Genomic DNA, 22,495 nt, shown 5'->3' on the forward strand with positions numbered 1-22,495 from the left:
TAAAAGCTGTTTGGTCTAACTCAAACTTCTGTCACAGGTCAAATAGCATTTTATTACCTCACAAACAATGATGCGAGTTTCTTATACAGTGTATTAACATTTTTATAAATTGGACAATGATTGGCTCAACAATGATCATATCAGTCACCGCAAACTTACAGTTTCAATTAGTGAGCCATTATGCCACCAGCAATTGGTTGTGTAAGTTATTCGAAAATTAGTTGCATTGAGAAACAGACTTATATGTATCGATGATATTAACATTGTAAAAATGCTTCATAACTTATTGTGCAACTCCATTCATGTTTGGTCGTTTCAATTCAGATTAATTCCAACAACCCTAAATGTATTATAAAAATATGCTCCTAGTTATCGCACTATTTTGATGTACATATGAACTCAGTGTACAAGTACCTCCTCAAAAGTCACAAAGGGAAAGTTAGGGGGAAACCATTAGGAGTGAGATTCGAACGCATTGTTGATGGCACCTGACTCAAAGACGTTATCAGTTTGTGAATAGACGCGTGTACTTCATGCGCAAACCAGTACACACATGTGATATGTCCCTCCCAATGGGGCTTTCAAAAGGGGTCTTAAGTGCCATCTACCATTTATAGACAAATCCGGCGGCAGCCATTTTCTGCCTTGGTGTAAGGCTCGCCTTAGTCACGCACAGGTACTACATGTGCACACACACAGTGTCTTATAAATGTTTATTCTCAAAGGGGTATCAAGGTTGTGTAAAATCTGATAAATGTACTCAAAGTTTTGCTTCCTGCATTTAGAACACTCATTAGTATTTACTTCAATTGTATTTGTTATCAAATCACAGTGAAATGTGCTGCATTATGTAGTTCATATTAGCTTATTTAATTGGTTTAGCAGCATTCAAGGGACCATCACAAGTGTTCGTTTTAGTGACTCATCTGACTGGGCAATATGCGATTTCGGACTTGCGCTTGTAAAATTGACAATTTGCAGGAGATCAATCGTTTACACTTTGCATTTAACCAACATGTGGATATCGAGCCCAATATATGTCCTGGTAGGAGTGTGCAATGATAATCAAGAATTCACCAGTGTACATGAATAACAACAAAGTGTGTCTTTTCTTTTAAAAGGTATCATTGAATTCCAAATGTTGACGATGCCCAACCAAGGCCAAGATGTGACATTCAGTTGTGCAGCTACGTCAGGGGACGTTCTTTCGGCAGACTCAATTTCCGTGGTAGCTATAAGCTCATCAATCTCACAAACAGGGACTGTGACTGAAGGCATGGTGCTCAACAACACTTTTATTGCATCTGGACTGAGTATCAACCAAATGGTCATCTGCTATCTTACTCATAACAGTCAAAGTGTATCGACAACTCTGAGGGCATCCTTTTTTGGTAAGCCAGCTGAAAATCAGTTTTTGTTTTTAAATTGTGCCGTACTAAATTCGGTACTGGAAACGTGCCAAGTGCATCATCAGTTGTTCAACTACCGGGTATTAATCCAGTGCTATAGAGAAATCACTTGCACATGCTGTAATCTTTGCCCTGTGTAACAAAGTATTTTGTTAAATGTATGCTTTTGTTTATTAACATTTTAACAGAACATTTAAGTAAGCTGTTAGACTTAGGCCTTAACATGAGGCGATGCATGTAAAGCCTGCTGCACACGAGAGCTACAAATGTACATGTACGTGCTGAGCAAAAAGTCATTTGAGGTCGTTTGCTCAGCTCGTAGTTCACAAAATATCACTCTGTGCTGTCAATTTGTGCTGAGTTTTCTGTCTCATGAGGTCATGAGGAAAATATCTATCCTGCTTGATTTTGCGAGACAAAAAACTCACCGTGTGCAGTCAACCTGAGCTACATGCTGAGCTACAAAATTAACTAGCCATTGGAAGCACATACCCTGGTCACGTGATTCAGCAGCCCCATCAAAATTGTCAACGACTTTGTCAGCGACTAAATTTGAGAGGACAAGCTGGTTGAGCTGTGGCTAGATTGTTGTTGTTTTGTCGGTCGCATGATTTTAAAAATGGGGACAAAATACCTGCAGGCTTTAGAAGAAATTGCAAAACAATATCAAGAAATACCGTGAACACAGTATGCGCTTTCATTGGCTAGTTAATTTTGTAGCTCAGCACGTAGCTCAGGTTGACCGCACACAGTGAGTTTTTCGCCTCGCGAGACGAAAAAAATTAAGCATGATACATGATTGCCTCATGACCTCGCGAGGCAGAAAACTCAGCAAAAATATACCGCACACGGTGATATTTTGTGAGCTATGTGCTGAGCAAACGACTTCGAATGACTTTTTGCTCAGCACGTAGCTCTCGTGTGCGGCGGGCTTAACTCACGTTATAGTATTTGGTTGGGTGAGGGAAGGGTTGGTACTGGCGCCAAAGAAGCCAAATGATGCATGAATTAATCGTACCAAAACTCCACAAGACCCTGAAACATTTACCTATTTGATGGGCCTGATTGCCTGCCATATTAACATTTGTTTAGCTGATAGCTGAAGGTGTATGATTTTGTCACAGATACGTAGCCTTCCATAGGCAATATGATTGTACTTTTTTTAATTTTTTTTTTTACATGCATTGGGTTTATTCTTTTTAAGTGCCAACAAAGGGTAGCTTTATTTGTAGAGTGATGTTTGGGAAGCTACAGGTTCACATCCAACTCCTGTCAAAATCCAAGTGTAGTGATCGAACTACAGTGGAGTATTTGATAAATACTGATGTACATGTTGAAAAAAAGATTGTATTTAAGTTACTGACTTTTCCTTGTGGTTGTGTTACAGGTCCCCCATATCTAAGCCAGGCTCCTGTAGTCGTTGCTGGGCCAGGATCGGTGACTGTCAGCTGGCAGGCATGGGGATCACACAACCTGGACTCTGGAGATGGACCAATCATCAAATACATCATTTACTACTTGCTTTCACCTAGTACATGGTCAATGGCTGGTGAGATACCAGTCACAAGCCAGTCACAGGCTGCATATAGCTTTGTAGTCCAACCGCTGGAACCAAGCACTCAATACCAGTTTAGAGTGGCTGCTGTAAGAGATGGACTAGGAGGTCAAGGGTCTTTCAGTCCCGTATCACAGTCGATTTCTCCTCTAACGACACCCCCTCCAGCTACTGAAGGTCCTACCGTGGTAGAATCAACAACAATCCCAGCACCATCCATCACTACCTTACCTGCAATCACTGCTCCAGTAGAACCAGTAGTTACAGGAAGTTCACGTGAGCACTACAGTGTATACTCTTTTTTCAGAATAATTTGGAACCAGTTTTGTATTTCAACTGTTTTCACTTTGGGACAAACAGAGCATATAATTTTGTATTGGTGTATGGGTGGAATGAAAACTAGATCTGTCATATGGAGTACAGAAGTGTGACGTCATTTAGAACCAGAAAGTGTAGTGCAAATGAACATGTTGGTTCGCGGTCTGAATCACTCGCTAATGTCCTTCACACACATTTTGTGTGCCTGACGTATTCACTTCTGTACTCCATACAGTCTCTGATGTATTAAGGTTGAAATATTGTACTTGGCACATACATTATATGTCAGAGTTGAACATGCATTTTGAACACTACACTGAAAGAAACTGTTTGATCATCAGTTGATTTTTCTTCTTCTGAAAATGTATTAAGGGTTCACATACTGAATTTTGCTCTGGAGCTTATATTTATAGCAAGTATCCATTCCTCTGACATGCGTAAGAAGTATGAGACATGCCTTTTTGGTAAAAATCTTTGCAAGTGCACATTTACAATGTTTCATGCTTTTCTTGGCAACTGAGGGCGCTGTTGCTGTGATGTCACTGGTTGGATAGGGTTTGCTCTTCAAATTGAAAACCCAAAATTCTGCTTATTGTAAACATTTGTGCGTAAAATGATCTGATCTTTCTGTCATATACTCAAACAACAATGAACAACTGAAAGAAGGAAAGTAACCACAGAAACCCTGCTTAACAGCTAAAATTCCAGTGACTTTATGCTGAAGCAGATGTGAAAACTTAATTTTCTGCCTTAAATGACATCACAGTTTTTGTTCATGAATTTTGTTCATAGACATTTTCAAAGCATAAAAACCCCAAAAGGCACTAAAAGTTCTGTAAAATGCCACCATGAAGATTACAAATAACCTAAATGGAACACAAGGGTACCTGGTAAATTTCAAGGATCGCATTAAAACAAATTCTTTTACATGGCCCCTTAAAAACTCCGGGAGCATGGCACCGGCTCAGTAATGGCTCCAAATTCTGTATACTAGATTAGTGTACATACATTTGTCTTTCCTCCATTTTTTCTTTATTAGCTCCCAAAGCGAGTATCACAGTTGCATCAGGTTCCACACCTCCACCTCCACCTACCGGTATGAATGATAACATAGTGACCATTGCCGTGGTTGCTGTGCTAGCCATTCTGGTGATTGTAGTGTTGATTCTGGTCACACTGCTGGTCAGACACTATCGGTGAGTACAATCTGCTCTCCTTGGTCAAACAAAAGCCTACCCCCAAAATGAAAAAGAAAGGTTTTGGATGTCATTTGTGGGGAATTTTCAAAATGAAAACCAGGCCACATGGGAAAACAAAACATATGTCACGTTTATAACACTGGCGGAAGTTGCAGTTTACACCATAAAGCCACGAAGCTCACTATACGTATGTGTATCTTGACGCACCGATGTACATGTAGTAGTATTATCGTATGGATCTTTATAAACAATCTGCACAGCAACTTCTGAGATTTGAATTTTGGGGTTGGGTTTCTTTATTGGGTACCTTTAATAGTACCCCCATTTTTCTTAATTGGGTACGCGGTTGCTTTACTAACCGTAAATGCACACCACTAGATGAGTTGTGACTGATTTGTCATAAAGTTGTGAGGACTAACTCGTATGATGGGGTGGACTACAACACTGGCTGATTATGGAGAGAGAAAGAAGCAAAAATGGAACAGCAGCATGCTTTACTGCTGCACCTGCAACTTTATATAACATCTTCCTTCTGGGTTATTGGTAACTTTTGTGTGACTGTACATGGGCTAGGAGCAATCTGAGTTTCTCCTGCCCTACAAAGAATCATTACTTTTAGTGATCTTGACACTAGAGCATCTCAATAAAGAGGTGCCCCTTTTTATCTTCTGTAATGAAACCAAAACAAGGAGAGCAATTTCACCTACATACTGTACTCTCTAAGCTTTAATTCCTGGCAAAAGTCAGTATTAGTGCAAAGATTTAGAGGGGACACCTTGAAAAAGAGGGAGCATAAAGGTTCTGGACTATTTTTGAATAGTTTTTAATATTGCAATGATTATATTTTCTGTTGTCCATGTGATTGCAGAAGAAGACGGTCTAAAGAAGTTTCCGTAGATGGCTTACAAGGGAAGTTTGGAAGCAGTGATCACCGTGAGTTTTATTATTTGTTGGTTCATTTAAAAATAATAAACTTTATATCCCCGGGTGAAATGTTGTAATTTTTCTTTAGCGAAACACAATACAAAATTTGTTGTCAATGCACTATTACAAGAGGATTTTGAAGGATTCAGGGTGGTTAGGGTTAAATTTCTCATGTATCGGTATATTTTCTCATGTATCGGTAACATTTTTGGCTACATTTAATAGTTTGCATCGAAACTGTCTAAGAGAAAACTGCTAATTTTCAGTCTGGTTCACCATAAATGACAACTAATTATTAGAAACGTTCACATTTCTTTCAAAGGAACAGTGCCACAGACTGTTATATAATTCCCCTTATTCAAAACACAACACCACAGTCTAAAGCAGGAATTAAAACCCCGAAAAATGTCTGGTACATCAAAATCGAGGAAAAATAAAGGAAACTGGATGGCTGTATTGACCCTGAATGCACATGTATTCATCTAAGTTCACTTTCATGGTGTGTTGGTGTGCGTTAACTCTGTTTGAATTCCACCCTTTTGCCAAATTCTTTCTTTTGTTGCATAAATTCCGGCAGACTTCCTCTTTGTGACACACTGAATGGACCATGTGGATGACTAATTCTGGATTGTGACTGTACTCCTACAATTTACAATACAGGTTCTATCTTTGTCAACCAAATATCCAAAGAAATATACCCACCTGCAAGACCCAGAAAGGTTAATTCTATTTTCAGACACTGTAAGCATTCAACAATTGAAAAAAAATGTCAATGTGTTTGTGCATTGATTCACTCACACCTTTTGGTGTTTTTTTTTTTTAAGATATAGTCCATCATTTGTAATTTGTGCATTTTGTTCGTTTGAAGCAACAAAAGTTTTCAAAATCTAATGAAGGATACTGAACAACTAACCTGATGAAGTTTCAGCTCAGCTTCAGCTGTATATTCTGAGAAAAACAGCATTCTAGGATCTCAATTCAAATCAAAAAATGCTGAATCATGTTTTGAATTGGGCCAGAATTCAGCATCCGAGACGCGTTCTCACTGAGCCGATTGCAGCTATACGCGATGTCGCGCACTGATCCGACGAATTATAGCAACCACGCACGTGTGTGCATCGTGCCAATGCTTGCGCGCTCTTCGCTGAATAACAAAGCGAACTACTAATTTAAATTAAGGCGCACCGTTGGAAAGGCCTTCTTTCGTTGAGTACTTCAAAATGATAGCTTGCTAGAAAGAATAATTTCACAGGGAGTTTAGTCCCCTTACTATCTTTCAACCAAGTATGTTTTTCAACAATAATTACGCCAGTTACTTTTCGAATGGCTGCAAATGATGGACTATAGCTTTAAGCCATTGTATAACTTACAAGTATACGTTGAGTGAGTCACATACACTGCATTGCAGTCAATGAGTGCATGTACGCAAATTGCTTGTTCACATTCAGACATGTTTGTTAAAAGTGTCAAAGGTTTTCTGCCAGAGAAGTTTGATTTGAAGTGGGTTGTTAAAAATGTTCATTCTGGTCCTTGGCCAAACTGCAGAACACTCTACAGTCATTGAAAATGCATCCTAAAACATTTCATTACAAGTGATCATTGTGCCACAGAGAAACGCTTCCTTTCTCTGAAAATAGTTCACTTTAATAAAATAGACCACCCAACATTATCAATAACATAAAATTACATAAACACTTAAACTAGCGAACAAGACATGTCAACATTACTTCTTTTTTAAGTCCTATTTCCTGAAAAGAAAATTAACTGAGTAATAGTTTCTTTCCAAATATCTGACTTCTTTGCCAAAAGTCTCAGTTCTGCAAAATATGCACGCACTCTCCATTTGAATATATGTCTAGCAGAGATAATTATGTATAACATCAAATAATCAATGTCTGCTTAATTCCAGTTTAAAAATACCATGTTGATGCAGATATAATGTTTGTTGTGATTGGGATTCACATGTTTTCATTTCCTTGTTATTTGGGCTGATATAGTTCCCTATTGCACAAAAGAACAGGAAACTTGTGTTTTTCAGAGTTTAGTCGTTTCTTGCTCCCTGAAACTCCACAATGTTATTTCAGGTCAAGCTACCTAAATTATATGCACATTGAAAACTCTGTTGAATAATTAAAGATATTGTAAAGCCATATTTTGTATGTCCATATAGACACTACCTCCATGCTTGTATTAACCCTGATCTAATTCCCAACTCCATCAAAATCCAATCCCCCCCCCCCCCCCCTCCATTTAGGGGATTTTGGTAGTCAAGCCATGAGTACCAAGTGGTGGATTTCGACAGATTTGGTCCTGAAGCATTATGTGAAGCAGGTTCAGTGATGGATTTTGGTGGACTTGATAGTGTTTTTTAGTAAACTCAATAGGGAATTAAGGTTCAGGAAAGACTTGTTTATAAGAGGGTTTTAAAGGAATTAGAAGGATGTAGGATGCTCAAACAAAAAGGCTTTGGGGTTAGCATTACATAAAATTGAACCGAAGTTGTACCGGTACTTAGTTATTTTAACAAATTCTGTTATCAGTATCCAGTCTGGAGGCTATAGACAACCCAGTCTCCATCCCCTTGGAGGATGTCAACTCCAATGGCGACGTGTCCCCAGAACCCACCGCCACTACCACCACACCCACCACCACCGATAAGGCACGGCCAAAGTCTGGCACCAGTCTGATCTCCATGCTAGACAGCAGCTCAGCGTTTGCTGGCCTGCCTCTCTACCCTCCCCCTGAGAGGGAACTGAAGAAAGAACCCATCCCGTTGAAGGAGTTCGTGGCATATATGCGCCGGGCCATGCAGGGTCCGCAATTTGGAGAGGAATGGAGTGTAAGTTGGCAGTTTATCTTTGCCACATCCCTAGTAAGATAGACATTTGCCGATCTTGATGTTCTCCCAGATCCTTCAAGATTTTGCATGATCAAGGGAGATAAAACCCAGTAACTACCCCTCAATGGTTACAAAGGAGAAGATGGGGGGGGGGGACCACTGGGAGGGACTTTTGAATGCGTTGCTTATGGCGCCTGATGATCACGTGAAGATGCTACAGTTTGTGTAGTTCAGATAAGAACTAGTCTTGCACACTTCACACAGTGCACGTAAAACCAATATGCAGGTGCGGTGTGTTCGTCCCACTTGTGTTCTCAAAAGAGGCAAATAGTGCCATCCAATGTGTACGTACAGAGTTTGTTGCCTTACATGGGACTTGGTTCCCCTTGAAGTTTTACAAAGAGTGTGCAACAGACGTTTCTTGGGGTACGCCATCTTGAAAATCATAACGAGGCAAATAACACAAGCAATCATGGCGGTGTTAATAGTGCGTGCGGTGAACAAGTGACTCTTGCAAAGTTACAGCAGATTGACAATCTTATAAATGGAAAGTTGGCACAAATTCCCCCGAAACATCAATCTGTATTCTGGGTAGGTCTTGTCTCATTGCATTTTGAAGAAGGATATTAGATAATAAAGCCTAAAACAGTGGCCGAACTGAAGTTTCTGTGGAGTACCCGCCAGTAGTTAACGTAATTTTACCTCAATAAACGTCATGAATCAAAAAGTGAAATTAGAAAGTTGATGGAGGTGCTGCGGCGTTAACTACTGATGAGTACTACATGAAAACTTCAGGTCGGCCACTGTTTTAGGATTTATATATTCTAAGATCCTTCTTCAAAAGGCAATGAGGCATAACCTACCTAGAATATTGATTGATGTTTCGGGGGAATTTGAGCTATCCATCCGTTTATAAGATTGTCAGTCTGCTGTAACTTTACAAGAGTCACTCTTTCACCGCACACACTATTTACACTGCCATGTTTGTTTGTCTCGCTATGATTTTCAAGATGGGATACCCTGAGAATGGTGTATTGGTTCTCTGCAAAGATGTGGGTTTCGATCAAAGGGTTTGAGAATGTTCTTGAGAGAAATAAGATATTGTTATGGAGGTGGGTTTGATCAAAATTAATCAAGCTGTCTTAGTTTGTGACAGTGAGTTATTTCTTTGAAATGTCTTTAATTTGTGCCATTGACTGTCAGTCCTTCCCTGGAATAGAGGCAATATGCTCCTGTGATGTGTCCCAGCTACCAGACAACAAGCTGAAGAACCGCTATCGGAATATTCCAGCATGTAAGATACACTCATAGAAATGTTATATCTTTCCCTTCTTTCCTCAAAATCCTGGTGGCGTGCATGTACCTTCACCGTTGCTTAATTTTATTTCAAAAGGAAATGTTTTGTCATCTTTTTTGACCCTCACATGTATTGTAAATTCAGTAAAAATTCAAGACCCGGCATTGAATATTTCTTTGATGTCTTGAATATTTCAAGTTTATGTTTACATACAATTACTACATAATTTCATGTGTCTGTACTCGGTCTGTAACAGAGCACAACATTTTCATACGCAAATGACTTTAAAGTTTTTGTGGCTTTTCTTTCAACCTCCTTGTTTGATTCAGATGACCATTGTCGTGTGATCCTGGATCATGATGAAGAGGATGAGAACTTGGGATACATCAATGCATGCTACATCAAGGTCAGATTGTACAAAAAAGGTTACGTGATCAAACCGAAAGATAAATTTACTAATGCAATAAAATAGCAGCTTAAACTCACAGTTGCTTTTGAAACGTTTTTTAAAGTTGAACAAAGAAATTGACTGAATATGCAACCTCCGGATTGCCGTTCCAGTGCTACCAAAATGGCAATCTGGAGGTACAGCACCCGATTTCGTGAAACTCATCCTAACTTACGATGCCTCGCAAGGCTGTGAATAATTAAGAAATAGCCTGATTTGAAGGAATGTGTGAATTTGGGTAAAACTGTGAGATTGGTTTTTCTTTCCTTTCCCTCTCACTAACAGGGCTACAAGAATGACAAAGCCTACATAGCTACTCAAGGTATAGCTAATTTGAAATGTAGGAAGAAATAATAACAGGTCTATATTTTTATGATGTCGAATAGGTGTAGAAATACTTTTGCAGACCCCTTCAAAAAAGTGAACATCTCACAAGATCATAATTAAATTTGATCATAAAATGTTAATGTCTGGTGTAGCCTTATAACTCCTTCTTGTATCCTACATATACCTTTTCCTCGAATCTGCTGATTTCCTTGTTTTTTTTACTTCTCATGAATGCCATTGCAAATTGAAAAACACTGTACAAAGTCTTGGGTGGTTTGGAATTTCCTTTGTTTTTTTTTCTAAATTCCCAGTTGCATGCCTGATCCTATGATGGTTCAGGGACACATTTTGTCATTCTAAGTATTCGTCTTCATCAATGCTTGTTATTAATATTCCCAATTCTTTTCAATCCCCCAGGGCCCAATCAGGCCACCTCTCAAGACTTCTGGAAGATGGTCTGGCAGGAGAATGTGCGCATCATTGTCAACGGCACAAACCTTGTGGAGGATGGAAAGGTGAGTTCTTACTGTCATTAGTATTTCAACCAATCATGGGGAATAGTTGGCATTATTACCAAGTGTGCAGGGATTAGTTTGACAAGAGCCTCACTCTACCTCAGTGGCGTAGCCAGGAGTTTTTCAGTGGGGGGGGCTGGAACATTTCATTGGGGGGCGTCATGTAGGGGCGTCAATCTCTTCTCAAAAGTGGGGGGGGGGACATACCTTGATCAGAACTGATGCGAGCGCGAAGCACTCATACGGCGTGGGGGTTTGGGGCCCGCTTAAGGGCCCGCTTAAGGGCCCTGAAAAAATTGGATTGTAGATGTTTTGTGGTGTGATCTGAAGCAATTTCTTACCACTTTCCTCCATGCTTTAACTAATATTTTCTTAGCAAAAGATAATTATTTGAACATCGTTTTTGAGGTTGGAGTCATTGAATCAGCTATCGATATTCTGAGCTATAGGCGTGGGGTTCAGGGCCCGCTTAAGGGCCCCGAAAAATATTGGATTCCCGATGCTCTGTGGTGTGATCTGAGGCAATTTCTGACCACTTTAACCAATAATTATCTAAGCACAAAAGATAATAATTTAAATCTAATTTTCGAAGTTTTCTCAGCTAAAGGCTTAAGAAAATTTGTGAACATTGTTTTCGAGGTTGGAGACATTGAATCAGCTACCAGAATTCTGAGCTATAGGCGTGGGGTTCGGGGCCCGCTTAAGGGCCCCGAAAAAATTTGGATTCTTAATGCTCTGTGGTGCTATCTGAGGCAATTTCTGACCACTTTAACCAATATTTTGTAAGTAAAAGATACATTGTAGTACATAATAGGGCCCTGTAAATAAGACACGAGTTCAAAAATCTGGGGGGGGGGGACATTTGATATTGTGTCCCCCTCCCTTCAAAAAGTGGGAGGGGGGGACACCAGTCCCCCGTCCCCCCAGGATTGACGCCCATGGCGTCATGTAGATCGATGATAATTTTTTAGAAACTCAAAATCTCAGTGTGTGTGGGGGGGGGGGGGGAGGGGGGGTGACTGGGGGGGCCACAAGGTTTCATGGGGGGGCTGTTGCCCCCACCCCCCCCCCCCCCCCCCCCCACCCGTGGCTACGCCACTGATTTCAAGGAATTTTAATTGGTCTATTATTATTATTTAGCTTATATGAATGGAGGGAAAAGTGGCCGATTCGCGTGATATAGCTGACTGAAACTGTGTGACCCACGGACAACCTGTCTATAATACGTGTTCCGCGGTGTGAGCGAGCAGTGCAGTGGATGTTAATACGCATTTTAGATTATCATTATGCGCTATGTCACGCTGGTTGTCAGCTTACTGGTTCGCGGTCGCCGGTCGAAGGGTCGTTTCTCAGTGGTCATCATGTGGATCATTCGGGACTATTTAGATTTAGATCAATGATAATTTTTTTAGAAACTCAAAATCTCAGTGGGGGGGGGGGGGGGGGTGGGGGGCGACAAGGTTTCATGGGGGGCAGTTGCCCCCCCCCATGCCCCCCCCCCCCCCCCCCCGGTGGCTACACCACGTAGGAAAATTACAACTGCATGTTCAACGCCATCAGGTTCGTGTGCACGCAGTGTTCAAAATGTTCAAAACATGCGCGCATGTTGTCACAAATTTCCTTTAAAAAACGGTGCAACCGATGCGAGCCTCAAAATTTGTCTCCCATAATGCTGATGCAGATGACAATCTGTAGGCAGTGACGTCATTTGAGAGAGACCTATTCTACCTGATTTGTTGTACGTTTTGAACAGAAACGTGTACATGTGAATTCTCTCTTTTGTAAAGCCCCGTTTAGGCAGGGCTGCGAACTTTGTACCACCTACGAGCGACCAAAAAATGTCCAGGATGCTCAATGGACACCTAAACCCAGAAAAACCTGTTTCTATGTAACTGCTCCCGCGATCCATGTGCCTCCCTTGAACCACAAAAACTGCAATTTTCGGGCATTTTCATGTCGAGCTACAAGCGACCTGTGCATCCACTGAGCCACTTGCCTGCCTCCCCTGTGCTGATCCCCTGTGCTTACCCTGTGCAACCTACGGCAACCAACACCGAATGGAGGCACAGCGGTCACCACAGTCATCGTTCAATGCATGCTATTGGTCGGCCAAAGGAGGCACAAGGGAGGCAAAAGCATCACCCAGATTGAATTTGCAACAGAACGGATCTATGACGTGGCAACCATTGGCCGACCATTGTGCATCCATTCTGTAACCACGGCAATGCTTGTGCCTCCCTTCTGCCTCATTTGAGCCACCTTTGAGCAACCAACCTCCTCGGCGACCTTTGTGCGACTGTTTTGAACATGTTCAAAAATGTACGGCGACCATGGCGTCCATGGCGATGTCTGAACATCCTGTGTACCATCCTGTTGAACGACCTAGGCATCCATTCGGCCTCCTTTGAGCCTCCAACGGCGACCTGGCCAGTTTTATAGTCGCACCAGGGAGGCCCAAGGTCGCAGCCCTGTGTAAAGGGGGTCTAAGTGACAGTTTTGCTTCAAAACATAATCATTCCAGACACAATTATTCACAGTCTTTTCTCGGACATATAGTAAATAATTATCAAGTAATTTGGAGAGTTTGCAAGATACTTACAAGGGTTCATGTCTGTCTTTAAATAAGAATTTGCTCTGTGCACTAGTATCGGTTGGAAGTTATTGAGCATGTCTCAATTTTTTTGTTTTGAAATTCTTGAACCATTTTTTAAAAAATCTTTTACCTTCAGAATAAATGTGCCAAGTATTGGCCAGACGTTGGGAAGTCAGAAACCCTGGGTGGCATTTTAATCAGTGCAGTTAGTGAGGAGACTAGAGGAGAGTACACAGTCAGAAAAATGACAATTTCCAAGGTGGTAAGTTGTCAAATATCATTTGTTGTCCATCGTTGATGAACTTCATGAGCAATATATTACAAGTCCTCACAAATCTCAAGTCCTTGCAAGTCCATCACAAGATAATCACAAATCAAGTTGCAAGCCATGGGCCTTACGCCCGAGTCGGCCGTATTGAATTGAAAGTGAGGTAAAATCTTACTTTTTGGAACTTTTTGGAGAAATGAAAGCAACTTACTAATTATAATTTCAGTCTGCTTCAATGAATAATTTAAAATGCGTAGTTAAACATTCCCTAATATTTAAGGCCATATTTATTTCTTATGTGTTTATTCATTTATTGTGCCACAACCAATGTACTGTGACTGTACACGCAGTGCATTCAGAGAACTTGTAAGAAAATAAAAGCCTCACCAGCTTACCTGGGTGGTACTCAAACTCATGAAATGCTGTCTATTTGGGCAGACACCTTAAAAGGATAAAGGCTTTGCTGATGAATCGTGTCTGGCAATTGAAATCATTCTGATGCAGAAATGCCATAATACTTTTCAAGGTGTTATTGTTTCATAAGAATTTCTCTTGTTCCTATTTACATCGAAATTAAGGGTGACAAGGAGTCTTCACCCAGGAAGATCACGCAGTTTCACTACACCAACTGGCCTGACAAGGATGTCCCTAAGGATGTGACGCCGGTCTTGAAATTTGTCAAAGAGTTCTCTGAGGCAACACCCAAAGATGCTGGACCTTATCTCATCCACTGCAGGTACACAATGTCTCACTGTATCCTACTCATTTTGCAAAGTTGTAGTCTAAATCTTACAAGCAGTGTGTCAAGCAGCTGTACACCAGTAACTTTTGGTCTGAATTGTGATAGACTTGACTACAATTTGCTGGTCTAAATCCCAGCTCTGCCCCCACCCAAGAAGAGAATGCCATAGCGACTAGGAAAGTATATACAGAGGAGAGCCGCTATTCCGAACATTCAGCTATACCAAACATCATCCTTGGCTCCCTGTTTTCATGTACAAAACGTAACTAACATCATTGTTCCAAAAAGTCAACAGAATAAAAACAAATCTACCCTATTAAACGCTACTTAGGGCATTTTAAATTAATTACTTCCCGGACGTCTTGCAATACAGTCAATGCAGGAAAAAAGCATGATGTGCCTGTAGTTCAGGACGTATCATCATTAAAGGGAATGTACATCATTGGCTTTTGCTGTAATTTTCAGAAATGAACTATTTGAGGGGTTAGTATAATAGATTAAATATTGTTACACTGACATGTTTGAAGTTTAGTTTTTCGGAAATGCTGGAAAAGCCAAGAAAAACAAAACTGTTCAAGTAGTCTGGTTCCCTGACTCCACTAAAGATGAAATGGATCAATTTATAGATGCCGGAAAATTGTAAGGTAAGGGAACCAGTCTAGCTGGCCTGCATCTGTTTATGAACATGTAACCAATAGCATACAAAATTTAAACTGAAAAAATGGTAAATTTGAAGTAGTAGTTGAAAAATAGTTGGGTTTTTCAAACGGTGGTCGGCCGACCACCGTTGGAAATTTATACAAAAGTACCATTTTCAGGCGCGGATCCAGGATTTCTTTCGACGGGGGGCACACCTTTAGAGCATTTGCTCTGAGGACTAATGTAGTGAGCGCGAAGCGCGAAGCGCGAAGCGCGAAGCCCTTATGGCGTGGGGTTTTGGGCCCGCTTAAGGGCCCCGGGAAAATTTTGTATCATAGATGCTCTGTGGTGCATGCTGAGGCGATTCCTGGCCCCTTTCCTCCTGAATTATTTGAGCAAAAGTTGTTAAGCTTATAAAGATGTTTTTTTTTAAATATACTCTTGTTTTTACAAATTTTAAGCTACTGTGTACTTCAAAGTTGCAAACCATGTATTTTCGTCTGCATAATTTCAAGCATTGTATTAAAAAAAGGAATTGTATTGATTAAGAAAACTGTTGCAATGGGCGATGCGCTGGGGCATTTGCTCCAAGGACTAATGCGAACGCGGAGCAGTGTCTTACGGCGTGGGGTTTGGGGCCCACTGAAGGGCCCCGGGAAAATTTTGATTCTATAGATGCTTTGTGGTGCAATCTGAGGCGATTCCTGGCCCAATTTCAGCAAAATGTTGTGAAGATTATTAGAATTTTTTTCCATTATCGCTTCGGTTTGCGGTAACACCATGTATTTTTTAAATTTTTTGTTCATTAGTTTAAAATTTTACTCATGTATTTCTTAATACAAGCCTAGTTAAGTTTTTTCTGTTCTTCACTTGATAACCAAGTATTTTCGACTGCATAATCAGCTTCTTGCATTTTATTTTTGAAAAGGAATTTGATAGGCTGAGTAAACTGTTTTGAGGATGCGTAGGGCTAGGGAGATCTGTCCCGAGGACTAATAATGCGGAGCGCGAATGTCTTTCAGCGTGGGGTCCGGGGCCCGCTTAAGGGCCCCGGGAATTTTTTTGATAATTAGGCCTAGATGCTCTGTGGTGCAATCTGAGGCGATTCCTGGCCCCTCTTTCCCCGAGTTATTTGAGCAAAATGTTTTAAGTTAAATAAGGATTTTTTTCATTGGTTTAATATATACTCTTGCTTTAACAAGCCTTTTAAGTTTCTTTTGTTTTTCACTTGATAACCATTTTCGTCTGCATAATTGTTTTCGTGCATTTTATTTTTGAAAGGGAATTGTATAGACTTAGTTTGTAAACTTTTGCATGATGCTTTCTAATGTTTTGTATCAAGTTCAAATTTTCAGTTTATCAATAAGATAAGATTTTCAATGGAAATTTTTTACGGAAACGGACATGTTTTGGACTCCTTAAAGCGCCGAAGAAATGCTGGCAAAGTGTTCGTACGAAAACCGTACCCTTGACAAATAGTGTGGTACAAAGAGCAGCGTACAACGTGTATGTCGCGCTAAACGTGCGTGTTTTGCGTACCGGTACGCACGCTCATATGAATCGCATTTCATAAACCGATACTATGCAGGGTTACGTATGGAGTACGTACGGTGGTCAGGATCGCGGTTTATTTCGAAGCTTCTCGAGTTCCCTGTGTCATACGGCCAGTACACAATGTTTGCAGGCCGCTGATGTTTAATATCGACACCAGTATTTTTGTTAGAAGGTTGCCCTCCTCCTTCCCTCAATTTCTCTCACCTCCCCATCTTTTCCCCCCTGTTTTATTCATTTTATTTTTTTGTGGACTTAATTTGACGGGGGGCACGTGCCCCCGCGGCCAACTCCTGGATCCGCGCCTGATTTTCTTGAAAATGACTTCACACCAGGTGCCATAATTTTACAGGATGCTTTAGACTGTCGTTAACCAACATCCTAGTAATGTTTTTCGTAAAAACTTGGTAGTTTTATTTGTTGATGTTTGCAAATGTTGTATATTCCCTTTAAGTTTTCTTTATTAACAACTATTTGGTCACATAATGGCTACACAGTCACTAAACCAGTCTGTAATTCTGGAGGCTTGTGCCGCTATATGTTACAGAGTAACTACCATGATGCATTTGTTGTGTCGCCTAAACAAAGTTTTTGAGGACACTAAAACCAGTCCTAAATTCAATAAGACCATATCCCCGTATGACCCTATTTGTATTAAAGTTTAGGTTAGGTATAACTTCTACATGCTTTCATGGATTTTGATGAAACTTACATGTGGTGACCCTCTGGTTGGAAGACCTAATTCTTCATCGGATTATTAAGGTTAAAGGTCATGTAGGGGTCATCAGAGGTCGTTGTTCAAATATGCCTCAAATGAGTCTTTGTCTACAGAATGGGTGGGAGTTCATGACAGTTCATCATCCAGAGGTCATTTGAGGTCATTGTTTTAAAATGCACAACATTTGACTTGTTAGGAACACAGAACATATAGGGATCGACCGCGAAAAAAAAAGCAATACACACATGTACGATCTGCAGATCACCTTGTTTAATAACAGATTTCACAGTTCTTAGACGATTTAGGGGGAGATGTGTTAGTCCAGAGCAAATACGTTTGTTGCAAAGAGTTGGAGTACATTTAAGAACCTTTTTTTCTCTCTGTTGTTTGCAGTGCTGGTGTAGGCAGGACCGGTGTCATCATTGGCATACATGCCTCGCTGCAACGAGCCCAGGCAGAGAAAACTCTTGACGTCTACAACTTTGTGGCTGACATGAGGGATCATCGTGTCAGCATTGTGCAGACACCGGTAGGTACTTCAGGGACAACAGTGGTAGAATTGTTACATACATGACGATAAATGGTAAAAACCCAGTTTTACACACCTTTGGTTCTTGTTACCGTCACCAATGGTGTAGTTTAGTTTATCACAAGTCCAGTCACAAGTAACAGTGAGTGAACATTGAACAAAGGAATGCCTTTGTCATGATTCATTTAATTACTTTATGAGTTGACTTGGGACTGACTTATTATAATTCATTTCTGGTAATGAAACCGAAGATTCCTCAAAAGCACACTAGGCACTGTAGCTCGAGGAGAAGAAACCCGTGGAGAGAAGACGATGAGAAAAGTTACAGTTTTAGAGGTGGGAAGAAAAGCCCAGAAGAATATTCTGGGGAAACCCACGGAATCAGGCAGGGACTGAAAACCCAATCCACATATTGGCCCAGGCGGGAATCAAACCCGGGCCACAGCGGTGGAAGGCAAGGAAGGTACGCTACGCAAACCTGACTCAACTTGAGATTGACTCGACTACAGCTCTGACAATTACAAAATTACTTCATAAAAAAATGTGGAACTATATAGCTATAGATTATACGATATTCAAGATGTACAGGCAGATTTGTCAGTGTGATATCCCTGCTTTTAAAATGGATCAGTTTTTTTATTTGAAAGAGGAAGAAATACTGAATTAGAATCAGATGGTGTGTGTAGCGTAAGCATGATTACTTTCATTCTGAATTTGCTCAGTACTTAATTGTTTCTTTGTGAGCGTCAGGTCTGCCGCAGTCTTGCGTTTAAAGGTAGGGTAGAGGAGTTGTCATTTGCTCAAAATCTAAAGACGGATGCTTAAAACTAACCTGATGACGTTTTAGCTCTGTGAATGCTGTACATTCTGAGAAAACAATATTCTAAGATCTCGGTTTCAATTCAAAAGTTGCAGTGTCATGTTTTGAATTTCCCCCAAAATCAGCGTCTGGGAAACGTTTTCATTCAGCCGATTGCAGCTAAACGATGTAACACACTAAGCTGACAAATGCGAGCAAGCGCGTGGGTGTGTGCATCGTGTCAACGTTTGCGCGCACCCATACACAGATTCGCCGAATTAAAAACAAGCTACTAACGGAAATTTCTAAAATGCGTAACTAGACACATCTTTGGATTTTGCCTTCTTTTATTGTTTTCTTCAAAATGACAGCATACCAGAAGGAATAATTTCACAGGGAGTTCAGTGCCATTACTATCTTTAAACCAAGTATTGGTGGCATGGGTGGCTTGTGCGTAAAGCGCTGGCCTCTCACCAAGGTGACCACGGTTCGAATCCTGGCCGTGGATCACATGTGAGTAGAGTTATGCGTTGGTTCTCTCCTGTGCCACGAGGGTTTTTATCCGGGCCCTCCGGTTTTCCTCCCTCCGGAAAAATCAACACTTTCGATCTCAGGCTGTGCTCCTTGGTCATATATGGGTCGATATGGCAGGCACCCATAGGCGCCTTTACGTGCAAGTGGCCCGACCACGTTGTAGCCGCGTCCTTCGCAATTCAGCATCCTAGCTGCGAGTAAGGATGATAGCCTCCCATATTGTTATTATTATTATTATGCTTTTTGACAATTATTTCATCAGTTACTTTTTGGATAACTGCTAAAGATCTACTCAACCTTTAAGGGCCTGACACAGCTGTCCTTTGGAATGCTTCTGTATGAAGTCCACTACACTTGTTCCGGTCGGTTTAAAAGATGATGTGCTTTCTGGTATTGAATACCCTTCCAACTTTGGCATCCATAAAACTGATCTCTATTTTGCGTTCAGGTCCAGTATACTTTCATCCATCTTGCCTTGTTGGAAGCTCTGTTCTCAGACGACACCGCTGTGCCTGCAGCTTCACTTGGGAAGAGGGTTACCGAGCTTAAGAAGAAGAAGAAGTTGGCTGAAGAATTTGAGGTGATTTAAACAAAGTCTGATTTTGGGGCACAAGCCCTGTGTTACAATAGAATAGACATTTGATTTGAGATTGTACATGCCAACCAGCGTGTGTTTTTTTGGCTGCTTAAATCTGCTTAAATTGTGTTTTGACAACAGTGATACCACCAGTATGCATTGTTTTTGTGACACTGAAATACTTGCTTGATGATTTTAGTTGTCCTTACTATTAGTATTAGGCCAAAAAAAAAAATACTCGGTCTCTGGTCAGACCAAAGTTCCGGAATTGATGCAGCGACGCGGCTTTTTTTTTTTTCAAGCTTGGATTGTACAGACAGGGTGGGGTACTATTTTCCTTTTTTGGGGGGTCCTTTGTACATTTGTGTCCTGCATTTGTGTCCTGCATAATTTGCCTTAGTGCCCTCAATCATTTGCCTTGGTGCAATTTCCCATTCCTTGGTGCCCTTTGGTAAAAAAAAATTGAGGAGGAGCGGCAATAGAGGGCGCTGTTGGAGCTACCGCGGAACATTTTGGGGAAAAAAAGATTGACGCGCATGGTTAAAATCGACGCGCGCGCTGACCAGAGACCGACTATTTTTTTTTGGGCCTTACTGTCCTTACTATTATTTTTTTAAAGTAATAATAAAAAGATTGATTGCTAACTTATGCTGAATTCTTTACCTAAAGATGTATTCCATTGTCCACAGGGTACATTGCATCCATAGAAAAGTTTGTAAATGTACGTATGCGTCAGTGGCATTTTTACTACTACTTTGGAAATAGTTTTTCAACCGGGTGATTGTATGATTTGTTTTCAGCAACTGAACACCATCACCCCGATTCCAAGTCGAGAGAAATGTCGCAAGAGCGTGGCTCACACCAACCAGAGCAAGAACAGATTCCCACACACGCTTACTCGTAAGTCAGTCTCCTCTGCTTAGTGCAAGAAATACGGTGGTTTCCTATAAAAAATACAGGGTTTACAATATCATCAGAGAGTGTGTGTAATCTCCCTATTTACTCAGAATCTGTCACTCGGCATGATAAGCGAATAATTTTAATGCAATTTGCAGTGTTTGTGTTATTTTTCATTTTACATGTACAATCATAATTGGTAAATGTCATGATAGTTTAAAAAGATTTTCTATCGTTGATGCTTTTTCCTTCCATGCAGTTGAAGGCTGTCGGCCTTTTTTGATGACGCCCAGAGAAGATGGGATGGAGTACAACTACATCAATGCCTCATTTGTGGATGTAAGATCATATCAGTCGATTGTTATTGATACGAATTGTAAACAGTGAATTATCCACAAAAACTGCCCTGACAGAGCGGACGTTTGAGAATACACATGCAGAGCGTCCTTTTCTTTCACTATCTTAAAATTCACCTACATGAAAATTGAGTGAGAGCATCGTTGTCTGTTTGAATTAATTTGATAAACGGTCAGAAAAAGACACATTTCCAACCATAATTTCATTTTCTAGTTGCACGTAATTCCAAGGCATTATGAAGAATGTTGTCAAGTTTATATTTGGATTTGCCCTACGACTGGACAATCCCATAGGAAAGACTGAGTTTGCAGTGTTTTTCAAATACGTCGGGGAAGGGCAAAACCCACATATAAAAAACAAAATACCTTAGACAAGTCCACCGAGCCCATTACTTTTGTGACTGGAATTGTGACAAGACTTGTGATTTACTTTTGACCGGACTTGTGATGAGCCGGACTTCAGCACTAATTGGAAAATAATATGTTGCCAAGAGCCGTTAAGCCCGAAGGTGGTGAAGCGCAGAACAATTCCCAAAATTTAAACCCCACAGAAGGGATCTTTCTTTTGTCTGAAATTTCATGAAGTGTCACCACTGCTGACATTTTGCAAGGAATGAGAAAACAAATTCAACTGTGCTGATCTTTATTTATTGATTTTTTGTTCCTAGGGCTTTAAGCAGAGAGATTTTGCCGTGGTAACCCAGGCTCCACTGCCAAACACCGTGTTGGACCTGTTTCGTTTGGTTTACGACTACCAGATCTCCAGCATAATAATGCTCAATGCGCCTGACCCTGATGATACTGTAAGTTGTGAAAGTAACTTTGGAGATATTATGTCTCCAAGGGTTTTCCGGCCTGGTTTTGAGTTTCTAAAAAAATTATCATTGATCTACATGACGCCATGGGCCCTATTATGTACTACAATGTATCTTTTGATTAGAAAATATTGGTTAAAATTGGCAGAAATTGCCTCAGATAGCACCACAGAGCATTCAGAATCCAACATTTTTCGGGGCCCTTAAGCGGGCCCTGAACCCCACGCCTATAGCTCAGAATTCTGATAGCTGATTCAATGACTCCAACCTCGAAAACAATGTTCACAAAATTTTCTTATGCCTTTAGCTGAGAAAACCTCGAAAATTATGTTTAAATTATTATCTTTTGTGCTAAGATAATTATTGGTTAAAGTGGTAAGAAATTGCCTCAGATCACACCACAGAGCATCGAAAATCCAATTTTTTTGGGGGGGCCCTTAAGCGGGCCCCGAACCCCACGCCAATAGCTCAGAATACCCATAGCTGATGTCTCCAACCTCGAAAACGATGTTCAAATAATTATCATTTGCCAAGAAAATATTAGTTAAAGCATGGAGGAAAGTCGTAAGAAATTGCTTCAAATCACACCACAGAACATCTAGAATCCAATTTTTTTCGGGGCCCTTAAGCGGGCCCTGAACCCCAC

General features: G+C 40.7%; 1 pseudogene; it reads left to right on the forward strand.

Moving 5' to 3' along the window:
* Window positions 1-22,495, forward strand: part of LOC119736620 — a 44,934-nt pseudogene that overhangs the window by 16,640 nt on the left and 5,799 nt on the right.

The sequence above is a fragment of the Patiria miniata genome, unplaced genomic scaffold, assembly GCF_015706575.1.
Source record: "Patiria miniata isolate m_02_andy unplaced genomic scaffold, ASM1570657v1 HiC_scaffold_3, whole genome shotgun sequence".
In the NCBI taxonomy this organism is placed as follows: Eukaryota; Metazoa; Echinodermata; class Asteroidea; order Valvatida; family Asterinidae; genus Patiria; species Patiria miniata.